This window comes from Ursus maritimus, unplaced genomic scaffold (genome assembly GCF_017311325.1).
Source record: "Ursus maritimus isolate PB19 unplaced genomic scaffold, ASM1731132v1 scaffold_11, whole genome shotgun sequence".
NCBI lineage: Eukaryota > Metazoa > Chordata > Mammalia > Carnivora > Ursidae > Ursus > Ursus maritimus.
In genome coordinates, this window is record NW_024423453.1 from 66,824,948 (window position 1) to 66,840,051 (window position 15,104).

A 15,104-nucleotide genomic window follows, 5' to 3' on the forward strand; every position below is an offset into this window, starting at 1 on the left:
AACTATGATGAACCATAGGCAAGTGTGAAGAAGAAAGAAGAAAACAATTTTGAAGAAGAAAGGAAGAGGTTGGGAGGGGTTATTTTGAATAAAAGTTCATTAAGGAGAGCAAGAATTTGAGGTTGTGGCAGTGTCTCATTGGCTGAGCTGTTGCCAAGCAAGAGGAATATCTTCCTTCTTGCTGGGGTATGTAAAGTAAGCTTCTTCCTGCTGACGTATTAAGGTAAGCTGCCAAGAGTGGTACCTGAGTGAGAACCCTCCCTTCCTTGATTCCCTTTTCCATTTTGAATTAGGTTTCCTTTATTCATTTTCACATTTCCCTCTTTTGATCAAGATCTTTCCTTGAAAGCACTGCTACTCAAGCATTTGGTTGGTTATTTATTAATTAAACATTTTTGTCTGTGTCACTCAGTGGCAGAAAGGACCTTTCCTGGTTATTCCTGTCCCAGGTTGCAGGGAGACCTCATGGTGATGGAAATCACAGGAACCACATTTGCACAACAAATAAAGTAGAAGAAGGAGCTCTCAGGTATTTTCCACCCTTAAGGTGGTATCATGTCTAGATAGTAAGCTTTGGAAATCAGCTCAAAGTGTTGAGCTAGCATTATTCTATTTGGTGCATCACTTCTTCTTCTTTTTTTTTTATTATATTATGTTAGTCACTGTACAGTACATCCCTGGGTTTTGATGTAAAGTTCGATGATTCATTAGTTGCGTATAACACCCAGTGCACCATGCAGTACGTGCCCTCCTTACTACCCATCACCAACCAGCCTATCCCATTCCCCCAACCTCCTCCCCTCTGTAGCCCTCAGTTTGTTTCTCAGAGTCCATAGTCTCTCATGCTTCATTCCCCCTTCTGATGCATCACTTCTGTAGAGATTTGACAAGCGCCAAGTTTAAAAATAATCATGCAAAACAGAATTAAAAGTAACATGACAAATCCAATTTGTATAATGGTTCTAAACCATGACCCAAATCTGAAGGTAGCCAAATGAACAAATCAAAGGACCAGGGAGATCAGGTGAAATTTGTTGTAACCAGTGTACTTGTTCCCTGATCTTGTGTAATTGAGTTTCTATCTCTCCAGAGGCACTTATCCAAGTGCAACAGGTGGTGTTTGCTATTGCACAAATGCCTCTTGTTCAGCAATTAGTCAAGGGCTATGCAATTGTCCAAAATGATCTTAGCCAATGAGTCAAGTGATCATTGTTAGGCTGTTACTGCTTTGGTGTGGAATTGGGTAGCTCTCCTAATATTAGGGAGAGATTTCTGATCATATGCTCATTAGTATTTACTCTAACCCAAGGAAGAAAAGCTTTCCCTACAGATTCATTTATGCCTCTTGAAAGTTCCCATTTAGGGCAGCCATGGAGGCTCAATGGGTGGACCAACGAGAGGCTTCTGGTTTATTATGCATTTTACCAGGGATGGTTAAATGTCCCAATAAGCACTGGTCTCCAATTCACCAGCTAACTAAACATTCATATGCCCATGAAAATGCCATCCACTGCAGATAAAAATGAAAACAGGTGGAGCACAGAGGACTTCAGCTAAGGTCTGGTTATTGATAGATTCATTAGCTGGAATTTCCTGATTGAAATTTTCAAGCCAGTGGTCAGAGAAATTAGGATGACATTCTGTGAGATGCCATCCCATCCTAAAGCTGTCTTTTCTAAAAGCCTTGCAAAGAAGAGTTAGCCCATTTTTATTTCCCTTGGGTCCAGGGGGCAGATCATATTTAAGTAAAGAAAAGACGTGGGTTGGGAGGAAACAAAGGTTGTATGATTGGCAAAGGTGGAGGTGTCTAGTTGAGCTAGCATAGTTATGACTGGGGAAAGTATGGGAACACCTGGCCAAAATAGCCTAGCCCCCTAGGTAACATTCAAAGGCTTGTGGACTTAATCAGTAGTGGCATTTGAGACTAAGGAGAAATTGATGACAGGTGAGACCAAGGAGTCTCTGACATTGTGAATAGATTGGAGTTTCTGTTGTTAGATCCAGTGGTCAGGAAGATTTGCCCCTTTCGCGATAGATTGGGAAATATGAATAAGAGCTTTGTCTTTCCAAGAAAGAGAGAAAGAAAATAAGATGAGATGCAATAGAAGAAAAAGTATACAGGCCTAGTCCAATCATTTTGGGAAAGTTTTCTGCCTCCACTGTCATTTGCTTCAATTCCTGGTAAGGTCCCTCCGGCCAGCAAGGTTGGAGGAAATCTTTCCAAAAGGGTCTTTTCTAGGGGGTGAAACCTCTAGGCTGCAGATCATGATGATGTCTAGCGTTTTGTCTCCTGGGAGCACTGTGGAAAGATTGTTCTACTAAGTATTATCATTCTCTTAGGCTTTTATTAGACCTTAGCAAAATTGAAGTATATCCCCTTTTATCAGCTGTGGATCAAAGGAAGAAGGAGCTAACTAGGTACATTAGGCATACTGTGATTATCTCAAAAAGGGAGTTCACCAGTTTCAAAAGGAGTGGATCTGAGATTCAGAAGAACCAATGGCAGTGATTTTGGCCAGGGTATTTCAAGGGTTCCTCCAAATTTTGCAAATTCAGTCTTAATGATGAATTAGTAATTCAACTGGTTCTGAAAATCGAGGGTGGTGGGCACGGTGAAAAGGTTGTAAAAGTGGTCAAACAGCACAAATTTGTTGAAGCACCTGACCAGTAAAGTGGGTTCCTCAATCACTAGGAAGTTCAAACGTGAGAGGAAGAGGGGATTCCCCAAATAGGAATGATCCTTTCTAATAGGATCTTAGCCAAGGAGGAAGCAGCGGCCTGTTTACAGAACAGATTCTTATTGAACTCATGCAAGTAATTATACTGCGATGAGAAAAAATACTCAAGTTTCTGAATTCTGGAGGGATCACTTAGGAAGAAAAAAAATCACTTCATCTTTATTCGCAAAGATTTTACCAATTTGTTGTAAGCCATAGATCACTTAAGAGAAAAAGTTTTCTTCAACTCAGTTCAGTTATATGATCCTAAAGCTATCGGAGACCTGTATTCTACAGTACTTGTCAGAGTCCTTTTCATGAATTTCTCCTTAGATGAAATACATTTGCAAAAGCATCAGAGTAAAACAATAACTGTCTATAAATGACAAAAGACTTTAAAATGCCCATTATTAAAGATCTGATGACAGTTCATTACAATGGAATTGACAAGAAATTTGCTTATTTCTGTGACATATATTTTCAAATTACAACTGATAACATTATATCAGGACACACCAGAATTTTAGGAATTTCATATAAATTTTAGAACACATAATTACATATACATATACAAATATAAGGTAAAAAAGTTTTAGTGTTACTTCTTATTTGACAAGCTTCTCATGTAATATAAGCCTAATTGGTTTAACATTTCCCTTTTGGTAGGGAGAGAGAACAAATCCTTTGAGATGTTCTAGGTACCCTCTGGAAAAACTCAAGATAGTTCAAGGTCAAAAAGATTTTACCCAGAATTTGAATTTTGGCAAGTCTGTCAAAAATATAAAAAGATTTTGAACATTTGACCAAATAGGATCACAGAAAATTATGAAACAAGACTTAATTGTCCATTTAACTAAAGTGACAAAAACATTTTAAAGGCAAATTCAAAAGGTTCTGTAGTTGCAAAAAGCTTTAGCTCCTCTTAATAAAGAAGTCTCCCATTTTTCTAAGTAATCAAAGACCTGATAAAGATAAAACAGAATCTTTGTTTCCTAGGCAGATTACATTTAAGGTGAAGAAAGTTTGTTTACAATTTCTTATTAAGAGCAAAGCAATAATCTAAGAAAACTCTGTCCTTTTAATAGAAAAAAAATAGATTTTAATTCTGTACCAGTATACTTTTGATACTAAAATTCTTTCTCTTTTTTTAAACTTAAATAAACCTATTTCAATTTTAGCTGGACCACACAAAAAATTTCTTTCTGAAGAGTCCTTTTTCACAAACCTTTTACAACTTACTGTATCTATTCAGCTTTTATTCTTTTTCCTTTCTTATTCTGGTAATTGTTTTACTTTAGGATAAAATTACTGTCCTTTTCCTCAACAAGAAGATGCATGCCCATTCCTAATACTTTATGTTACTGAAAACACACATCCTACTTTTCTTGCCTACCTTTCATATACAATCATTTTCTTTACCCTTATTGTTTCTAGTAGCTTTATTTTTACCTATATTAACTAGAATACTTACTCCTAGAATCTTCAATTACTAATGAAAGCTAAGAAGTAAGCAATGATGGACTGGCAAATTTATTTATAAATACGTTTTGTAATTCTAGAAGCATATGCCCTTTTAACTAGTGTGGTACAAGACCTTGTGGCCCACAGACCCAAATTTATCTTCAGTTTTTCTGAAATAGAAACCCGGAAGTAGATAAACCTATGTTCAGGAATTAATGTTTTAGTATTTGATCATGGTAGAAAATGATCTAGATATTCAATGACATTCCATCATTTCAAGTTACCAAAAAGATTTGGGGAACATATGTTTTAAGCACACATACCATAAAACATAATTATTGCAGCTTAAAAGATTCTCATCCCATTTTCATCTATCTAAATAATTTGCTCCCCAAAATTATGCTTAGATTACTCACAAAAGCTAATGAGACCCTAGAGAAAATCAGCCATCATCTCAAGTGAATTTTCTTGCTGACAAATTTTGCAACAGAAATAACATGAACTTTTATTTGATTACATTTAATGCTGATAACTCTGAAGACATGCTTTTTTTTTTATGAAACCAACAAACTTAAACTAGTTTTTACTTTATCTCAGACCATGTGAACTCAAAAAATATTTGAGTCAGTCTACTTAATTTATAGAAGCACCTTTTTTTAAAGCCAATTAAATAGAGTTCTTTTTTTTTATTGTTGTTTAAAGATTTTATTTATTTGACAGAGAGAGAGCAGGAGAGCACAAGCAGGAGGAGTGGCAGAGGGAGAGGGAGAAACAGGCTCCCCGCTGAGCAGGGAGCCCTTGGGGGGCTGGATCCCAGGACCCTGGGATCATGACTTGAGCCGAAGGCAGTTGCTTAACCAACTGAGCCACCCAGGCACCTCTCAAATAGAGTTCTTTACAAATTAATTTTGGTAATATCATCCAGAAGTAGAAAAATATCACATATCTATAACATACATACATAGACCAACGTAATATATAGATAGACACAGATATCTTAACAACTTTTGTTTAAAAAATTTTAGTTATGTGTCAGGTACAAGACTCAAAAGAATAGTTGGATCCAAATTATATTTCTGGCAGATGGCCTAAGTTAAGGTTACCTCCTCAGATGGCCAAAGTTTCTTACCAATGAGTTTTTTATTTGTATGCTGTAATGATCCTTTTAGAGCTGTTTTTGGAGTCATTTTGTCTTTCAGATCTTCTGCATTCCAATCTAAAAATGCATTCCATTGTCACTGAGACATTTGGAATCTTCTCTTTTAAGGGATCCCCTTCAGGTGGATTTATCCAAAACAAAGTTTCCCCAGAATGACCATTACAATTCCAAAGTATCCAAAAGTTGACCCAGTTTTCAGAAAGGCACAAGAACCTGATCCAAGGATTAGATGGAACCTATCTTGCCTTTGGATTTTTTAAAAGATACCATGAGTGGCCCTGTTTTCCAACAGCTGTTTTAAAACACTGGGAGTCACATGTATTCCTGTTTTGAACAGGATGGGAGACTTACCAAGAAGCTTCAACAAGTAGAAACAAACAGAAAGGAGTAAACAGAAATAGAGACCAAGTATGCACAGTAAAGGTGGAGAGCTGAGAACACAAACAAAACAAGTAGAAATTTAGAAAACAAAAGAATATTCACCAGAGTGAGTGACTTTCATAAAGGGTGACTTTCAAAAACAGATCCCAAGTCAAGTCCAAAAGCTTGACCAAAAGGGGAGAGCTTGAATCAGAGAGGAGACTTACCCGAATCAAAATGGAAGAAGACAATGCACCTTGTGAAGAGTACAAGGAGCTCAAGTGGGTACTGTGCATAATTCTGGGCGTTGGTAGTTCCTCAGGGGGTTGTCTCCTTTGATCCCACTTCTAACACCAAGAAACGTCAACCATCAAAAGAAGAAGTTTAGCCAACAAAATCGACCTTATCTGGGAACAGCAGAGGAACTCAGGACAAGCAAGCCTTGGCTATCCCTAGGCAAGTCCAAACAAGGGAGGAGAGCATACTTTTATAAGGAAAGGAGAAAGTTTGGAGGGGTTGTTTTGAACAAAAATTCATGTTTTGAGCAAGGGTTCAGGACTGTGACGTCTTCTCATTGGCTGGGTTGTTCCTGGACAAGGAGAAAATCTTCCTTCTTCTCACTGACATATGTAAAGGTAAGCTATGACTAGTGACACAGAAGTGAGAACCCTTCCTTCATGGCTTCCTGACTCCATTTTGAATTACGTTTTCTTTATTTGTTCTCATACCAAGATACCCCTCCTGTTCTATTTTTATTAATTTTTTTTTAAAAGGTGTTTCTTCAGGGGTTCCTGGGTAGCTCAGTTGGTTAAGTGTCTGTCTTCAGCTCAGGTCATGATCCCTGGCCCTTGGGATAGAGCCCCTGCTCTGTGGGGAGCCTACTTCTCCCCCTCCCTCTGCCCCCCCCCCCACTCCCTTGTATACTCTTTTCCTCTCTCTCTCTCTCAATAAATAAATAAAATCTTTTCTTTTTTTTTAAAGGTGCTCCTTCAAAAAGTCTTAAACACTTCTTAATCTGTTTTGAGTTTTGGCACAATAACTTTATAAAAATTAATTAGAAAGTTTGCCTTTCTATGGTCTAAAGTAGGTAAAACTGAAATTACTTTTCTTTAAGGGTTTGGTACAATTCCCCTAAGGAAACATCCAGACCTACTGTTTTAGGGAGGTTAGCTTTATTTCTGTAGGATGTTGCCTTTATTTCTAATTTTGTGTTAAATGTCCTCTGTTTTTTCTTGATTATATTACCCAATGGTTTATCTACTTCATTGACTTTCAAATCTCATTTCTTCTTCCTAGTTGTATTATTCTTAATTCCTTCTTTTAACAGCTTAATTGAAATATAATTCACATAGTCTACAATTAATCCATTTAAAGTTCATAATTCAGTGTTTTTATTATATTCACAGTTATGCAACCATCACCACAATCTAATTTTAGACTCTTGTCAACCTATACTCAGCTTCCCCTCCTCATCTTTTCCTAACTTCTTACATTTGATACCTATTTTATTCTTTTTTTTCACTTGGGTATTTAAGACTGTTTCCTGATCAGAGTATGTTTTTATATTATTTATAGTTTGGAGATTTTTTTTTTTATGCTGTCTTTGAAAACTAATTTATGGTTTCTTTTGGAAAATGTCCCATGAGTACTTGAAAAGGAGGCATAGTTTCTGTGTTCAGAACACTAGGGTTGATGTATCCATTGGAATTACCTTAATAATAATAATGTCATTTAGGGGCACCTGGTTGGCTCAGGCGGTGGAGCATGTGACTCTTGATCTTGGGGTTGAGTTCAAGCCCTGAGTTGGGCGTGGAGTCTACTTAAAAAAAAATAATAATGTCATTTAAGTTTTTCTATTTCCCCCCTTCTTGTGTGTCATGGATTTCAAGAGGTCATTTCCCATTCCTAATATGATTATATTTTTCCTATCTCCTTTTTTATACTTGATGCTTCAGTAATTGATTCACAGATATTCATAACTGTCTCTTTATCATAATGAAGTGATCACAATTTTGTCCTCAGTTCAAATTGTTTCTGATACTAACATCATGATTCTGATTTTTGCTATTGTTGTGGCTTCTGTTTAGTTGCAACGTCAGAGTGTACATTTACCTACACTTTTAATTTTCCACCTTTCTGAATCACATTCTTTTAAGTGTGTCACATAACAGTAAAAAGTCTTTGCTTTAGGATCTAATCAGAATTTTTTTAATACAGTAGGTTAACACATTTATATCCATTAATAATGTAAAAGTATTTGGGGTTAATATTGTTATTTTATATCATGCTTTCTGTTTGATATCTAAAAATATTTTTCACCATAGGTCTCTTTGTTTCACAGTATATTTCATCCTATAATTTTATTTTTGTTCAGTTAGTTCCTTTTACAACTATATATTTATATATTTTCTTTAATCCTCCATTTTCTCGGGTTTTTTTCATGTCCAGAAAAGAACAGTAATGAAATTAATTAAATTCTCTTCTTCCACCTTTCCCTCTACCCATTTTAAATCATATTAATATTTATCTTTGTAGTTTTAGGTATAGTTGTACCTCTGTCACTTGATTTATCAACGTAATCTAATAAATTTTGATGAGTAGAAATAAAGTAGCATACCTGCCTTATCTCTTAATTTTCTCCCTTTTCTCTGCACTACCACCATTTGTTAATTACTCATTTCAATATTATTAGTTTATACATCATAGTATATGTATGTATCCAATAGCTATTCCCACAATCATGCTGAATAATGAGCCAGCCCAAACTCACCGGCTTGCAGAAGAAACATTTCATGCACCTGAAGGATAATTAGTATAGACTTAGCTCATGTAGATTTGGTTTCAAGGTGAAAGTTGATCCAGCTCTGCTCCCCTGTCTGTCATCTTCCTTGGACCATAGGTTGGCTAGGTCATGTTCCTCTCATAATGATGAAAGAAATTCAAGAATAATGAGCAGATGCGGGGCGCCTGGGTGGCTCAGTCGTTAAGCGTCTGCCTTAGGCTCAGGGCGTGATCCCTGGGATCCAGCCCTGCATCGGTCTCCCTGCTTGGTGGGAAGCCTGCTTCTCCCTCTTCCACTCCCCCTACTGGTGTTTCTTCTTTCGCTGTGTCTCTCTCTGTCCAATAAATAAATAAAATCTTAAAAACAAAAAAAAGAATAATGAGCAGATGCAACTCTGAGCTATCGTTCTGTTCACATTCCATCGGCCAAAGCAAGTCAGAGAGCCAACTGCAAAGTCACATTGCAAAGGGAATGGAGTCTTAAAAAAGGCTAAAAAAAAAAACACAAAAACTGGAAACAGTAGTATAATCTACAAAAATATGCTAGCATAATTCCCACATTTGTTTTAGCTCAATTCTATAGTTACAGATTCACTGCTCATTATGGATCCTATTGCTACAATTTATGCAATTATCTCCAGCTTGCTGAAGTTTTCTTCCTGAGAATAGTATCCCCTAAGATAACGCATGTTCTTAAAATGTTGACCGGTTGGCTGTGAATTTTTTTTCTTGAAAACTTTTTTTTGCACAATAATTGAAATACAACAAATCACATGTTTGTAAGTACACAATTTGATAACTATGGACTTATGTATACACTGTGAAACCATTACCACAGTCAAGATAGTGGACATATCCCTCATCCTCAGCATTTCCCTAGTGCCCCTTTTGTTCTGTCCCTCCTGTCCCTCCCCTCCTTTCACTCCCAAGTGATCAGTGATCTGCTGTCACTATAATTTGCATTGTCCAGAGTTTTTAAAAAATGAAATCATACATTACATACTTTTTTTGCCAGGTTTCTTTCTCTCAGTATAATTATATTGAGATTCATTTATGTACTTTGTATATTAATGGTTTGTTGCTTTTTATTGCTACATAGCATTACTTTGAATGGATATACCTAACTTGTTTCTCCATTCATGCACTGATGGCACGTTTAGGTTGTTCTAGTTTGGGGCTATTACAAATATGGCCACTATGAACATTTATGTACATATATGTATGTATGGACATATATTCCTTTTCTCTTTAGTAAATACCTAGGAGGTAAATGAATGGATCATATGGTAAGAGTATGTTTAACATTTTGAGAAACTGCTTAAATATTTTGAAGAGCAGCTTTATATTTCCACCAGCAGTGTTTGAAAGTTGTTTCCTCAATAACCTTGTTAACACCTGGCATTGTACTAATTTTAATTTAACTTTAGTTATTCTCATAAGGGTGTAGTGTTGTTTCATTGTGAATTTAATTTGCATTTTCTCTAATGATAAAGCTATTGAGCAGCTTTTCATATGCTTGTTATCCATATATCTTATTTGATGAAATGTCTGTTCAAATAATTTACCCGTGTTTTAAATTGAGTTGCTTTCTTATTTTTGAATTATGAGAGTTCTTTATATATTCACAATACACATCTTTTCTTAGGCATATGATTTGCAAAGATTTTTCCCCCAGTACACATACTTGTCGTTTGTTTCTTTTAACAGTGTCTTTTGAAGAGCAGAAGTTTTCAATTTTGATGAAGTCCAGTTTATCAATCTGTTTTTTTATGTATTGTGTTTTAATGCCATTATCTTACCCAACTCAAGATCACAAAAATTTTCTACTAGGTTTTCTTCTAGGATTTTGATACAATTGCACTGAAGATGTAGATTGTCTTGGGTAGTATTTGCATTTAACAATAATATTGTCTTCCAATCCATGAACATAGGATGTCTTTCCATTTCATTAAATATCCTTTCATTGCTTTCAGCAATGTTTTATATTTTTCAGTGTACACATTTCTCACTTCCTTGATTATATTTATTCCTAGTTATTTTATTCTTTTGTGTGCCATTGTAAATTAATTATTTTGTAAATTTTCTTTTTAGGTTGTTCATTGCTTATATATAGAAAGACAATCGATTTTTGTATGTTGATATTGTACCCTACAAACTTGGCTGAAGTCATTTATTAGCTCTAGTAGTTTTCTTTTAATTCTTTTGGATTTCCTATGTATAAAATTATGTCATGTGACAGTATAGATAGTTTTATGTCTTCCTTTCTAATTGAATGCCTTTTTTTCCCCTTGCCTAATTGCTCTAGTCAGAACCTCCAGTACAATGTTGAATAGCTTTGGTGGAAGTAGGCATCCTTGTTTTGTGACTGATCTTAGAAAATCTTCAGTCTTTCACCTTTGAATATGATGTTAGCTATAGGTTTTTCATTAATGCCCTTTTATCATGTTGAGGAATTTCACTTCTATTTCTGGTTTTCCAAGTGTTTTTATCATGAAAAGATAAATTTTGTCAAATTAATTTTTGTGTCAATTGAGATTATAATGTGGATTTTCCCCTTCATTCTATTAATGTGATGTATTACAATTATTGATTTTCTTACATTGAACTGCCCTTGCTTTCCTGAGATAAATCCCACTTGGTTATGGTATATAATCCTGTTAATATGCTATTGGATTCAGTTTGCTGGTATTTTGTTAAGAATTTTTGCATCTACATTCATAAAGGATATTGGTCTATAGGTTTTTTATGGTATCTTTGTCAGCCTTTTGTGTTGGGGTAATACTTGCTTCATAAAATGAGTTAGGAAGTCTTCCTTCTTCTATTTTTTGGAAGAGGTTGAGAGGGTTTGTTGTTAATTCTTCTTTAAATGTTTGGGAAAATTCACCAGTGAGGCTATCTGGTCCTGGGTTTTCATGTTTAGAGGTTTATGATTACTTATTCAATCTGTATACTTGCTATAATATACTATACGTCTACTCGGACTTTCTGTTTCTTCTTGAGTGGGTTTTGGTAATTTGTATCTTTCTAGGAATGTGTCCATTTCATGTACATTTTATAATTTGTTGGCATATAATTGTTCTTAGTATTCTCTTATTATTCTTCTTATTTCTGTAAAGCCAGTAGTAATATCCTCACTTTTATTTCTGATTTTAGTTATTTGGGTTTTTTTTTTTCTTAGTCTAGCTAAAAGTTTGTCAATTTTGTTGATCTTTTCAAAGAACCAACTTTTGGTTTCATTGATTCTCTCTTGTTTTACTAGTTGTCTATCACGTTTATCTCTAATCTTTAAGATTTTATATATTTATTTATTTTAGAGAGGGTGTGTGTGTGAGTTGGGGGGGAGGGGCAGAGGGAGAGAGAGAATCTCAAGCAGTCTGTGTGCTGAGTGCAGAGCCTGACATAGGGCTCAATCTCACAACCCTGAGATCATGACTTGAGCCAAAATCAAGAGTTGGACACTTAATCAGCTAAGCCACCCAGGTACCCCTTTCTCTAATTTTATTATTTATTTCCTTCTGCTAGCTTTTGGTTTAGTTTGGTCTTCTTTTTCCTATTCCTTGATTCATAAAGCTAAATTATGGGCTTCTAGTCTTTCTTCTTTTTTAGTGTTGGCATCTACAGTAGTAAATTTTCCTCTGAGCACTGTTTTTGCTGCATCCCATAAATATGTTATCCTACTATCCTCTAGCCTCTGTGGTTTTTGATGAGAAATGACTTTTGTCTAGATTTCCTAGATTTTCTTTGTGTCTGGCTCTTGACAATTTGAATATAATGTGTTGTTGTGTGGATTTCTTTGCATTTGTCACTTTGGAGTTTATTGAGCTTCTTGGGTGTTTAATTTATCAAATTTATTTCCAAATTTATCAAATTTGGAAAGTTTTTGGCCATTATTTCTGCAAATATTCTCTATGACTTGCATTATGCATAAGATGGTATGCTTGATAGCATCCTATAGGTATCTTATGCTCTGTTCATTTTTCTTATTCTTTTTTTTTTTTAATAGACTTTAATTCTCAGAGCAGTTTTAGGTTCACAGCAATATCTAGCAGAGGCAGAGATTTTTCCATATAACCCATGTCCTCACACATGCATAGCCTCCCCCATTATCAGCATTCCCCATGGAAGTAGTACATTTGCTGCAACTGATAAACCTATACTGGTGCATCATTACCACCAAAGCCCATAGTTTACATTAGGAATGACTCTTTGTGTACATTCTATGGGTTTTGGCAAATGTAAAATGAATGTATCCATCATTATGTTATCATTGAGTACTTTTACTGTCCTAAAAATCCTCTGTGCTCCTCTTATTCGTCTGCTCACCCCAACCCCTGGCATCCACTGATTTTTTTTTTTTTTTACTGTGTTACAGTTTTGCCTTTCTTGAAATGGCATATAATTGGAATTGTACAGTATGTAGCCTTTCAGATTGACTTTTTTCACTTACTAATATGCATTTAGGGTTTTTCCATGTCATTTTTTGGCTACATAACTCACTTTTTTAAATCACGGAATAATATTTCACTGTCTGGATATACCACAGTTTATCCACTCACCTACCAAAGGACATTTTAGATGCTTCCAAGTCTTGGCAGATATGAATAAAGCTGCTATAAACATCTGTGTGGATTTTGTGTGGACATAAGTTTTCGACTCCTTTGATTAAATGCCAAGGAGTGCAATTGCTAGACCATATGCTACAAGTATTTAGTTTTGTAAGAAACTGCCAAACTTCCAGTGCAAAGTGGTTGTACCATTTTGCATTCCCACCAGCAATAAATGAGAATTCCTGTTGCTTCACATCATTGACAGTATCTGTCAGTGTTTTGGATTTGGGCCATTCTGATGAGTATGTGGTGGTGTCTCATTGTTTTAATTTGCATTGTCCTGATGACAGATGATATGGGGCACCTTTTCATATGTTTATTTGCCATCTGTGTATCTCTTTTCGTGAGGTGTCTGTTAAGGTCTCTGGCTAATTTTTTAAAAATCAGATTGTTTGTTTTCTTAGTTGGGTTTTCAAAATTCTTTTTTATATTTTGCTGAGCCATTCTTTATTAGATATATCTTTTGAAATATCTTTCCCCAATCTGTGAATTGTCTTTTCATTTTCTTGACTATATTTCAAAGAACAGTTTATCAACTATTTCTTTCATGGATTACACCTTTGGTATCATAGCTAAAACGTCATTGCCAAATGCAAGGTCATTTATATTTTTTTCCTATGTCATCTTCTAGTTTTATAATTTTGTATTTTACATTTAGGTCTGTGATCATTTTGAGTTCATTTTTGTGGAGGATGTAAAGTCTGTGTCTAGAATCAATTTTGCCCCATGAATATACAGTTGTTCTGGCACCATTTGTTGGAAAGACTATCCTTTCTCCGTTGTATTGTCTTTATTTTCACATGTCTATTTGTAGGCTTTCTATTGTGTTCTGCTGATCTGTTATCTATTCTTTCACCAATACCACACTGTTTTGATTATTTTTGACTCTTAGTAAATCTTGAAGTCTGATAGTAACAGTCTTCCAGGTTTGTACTTTTCATTTTTTAAAAGATTTATTTACTTATTTTAGAGAGAGAGAGAACAAGCAGGGAGAGGGACAGAAGGAGAGGGAGAGAATCTAAACCTGACTCCATACGGAGTGCAGAGCTTGACATGGGGCTTGATCATGACCCATGAGATCATGACCTGAGCCAAAGCCAAGAGTCACACACTCAACTGACTGAGCCACCCAGGTGCCCCTCCAGTTTTTTTCTTATTCTTTTTTTTTAAGGATTGAATTTATTTATTTGACAGAGAGAGAGAGAGACAGTGAGAGAGGGAACACAAGCAGGGGGAGTGGGAGAGGGAGAAGCAGGCATCCCCCTGAGCAGGGATCCTAATGTGGGGCTTGATCCCAGGACCCTGGGATCATGACCCAAGCCGAAGGCAGGCGCTTAACAACTGAGCCACCCAGGCGCCCAATCCCCCCAGTTTTTTTCTTATGTTCAATATTGTGTTGCCTATTCTGGGTTTTGCATCTCCATATAAACATTAAAGATCAGTTTGTGGATATCACAAAATAACTTGCTGGGATTTTGATTGGGATTGCACTGAATCTATAGATCAAGTTGGGAAGCACTGTAGTCTGGACAATATTGAGTGTTCCCATCCATCAACATAGAGTATCTATTTAGTTCTTTAATTTCTTTTATCAGATTTTTATAGTTTTTCTCAGATAGATCTTGTACATATTTTGTTAGATTTATACCTAACTACTTCATTATTTTGAGGTGCTAAGAAATAGTATTGTGTTTTTTAATTTCAAATTCCACTTACTCGTTTCTGGTATATAGAAAGTGATGGACTTTTATATATAAATCTTGAAACCTTGCAATCTTGCTATAACTGCTTCTTAGTTCTAGGAGTTTTTGTTGGTTATTTTGGATTTTCTATATAGATGATTATATCATCTGTGAACAAAGACAATTTTTTTTCCTTCCCAATTTGTATACCTATTATTTCCTTTTCTTGCTCTATTTCATTAGCTAGAACTTTCAGTACAAAGTTGAAAAGAAGTGGTGAGAGGGGACATTCTTAACCGGATCTTAGAGGGAAAGCTGCAAATTTCTCACCATTAAC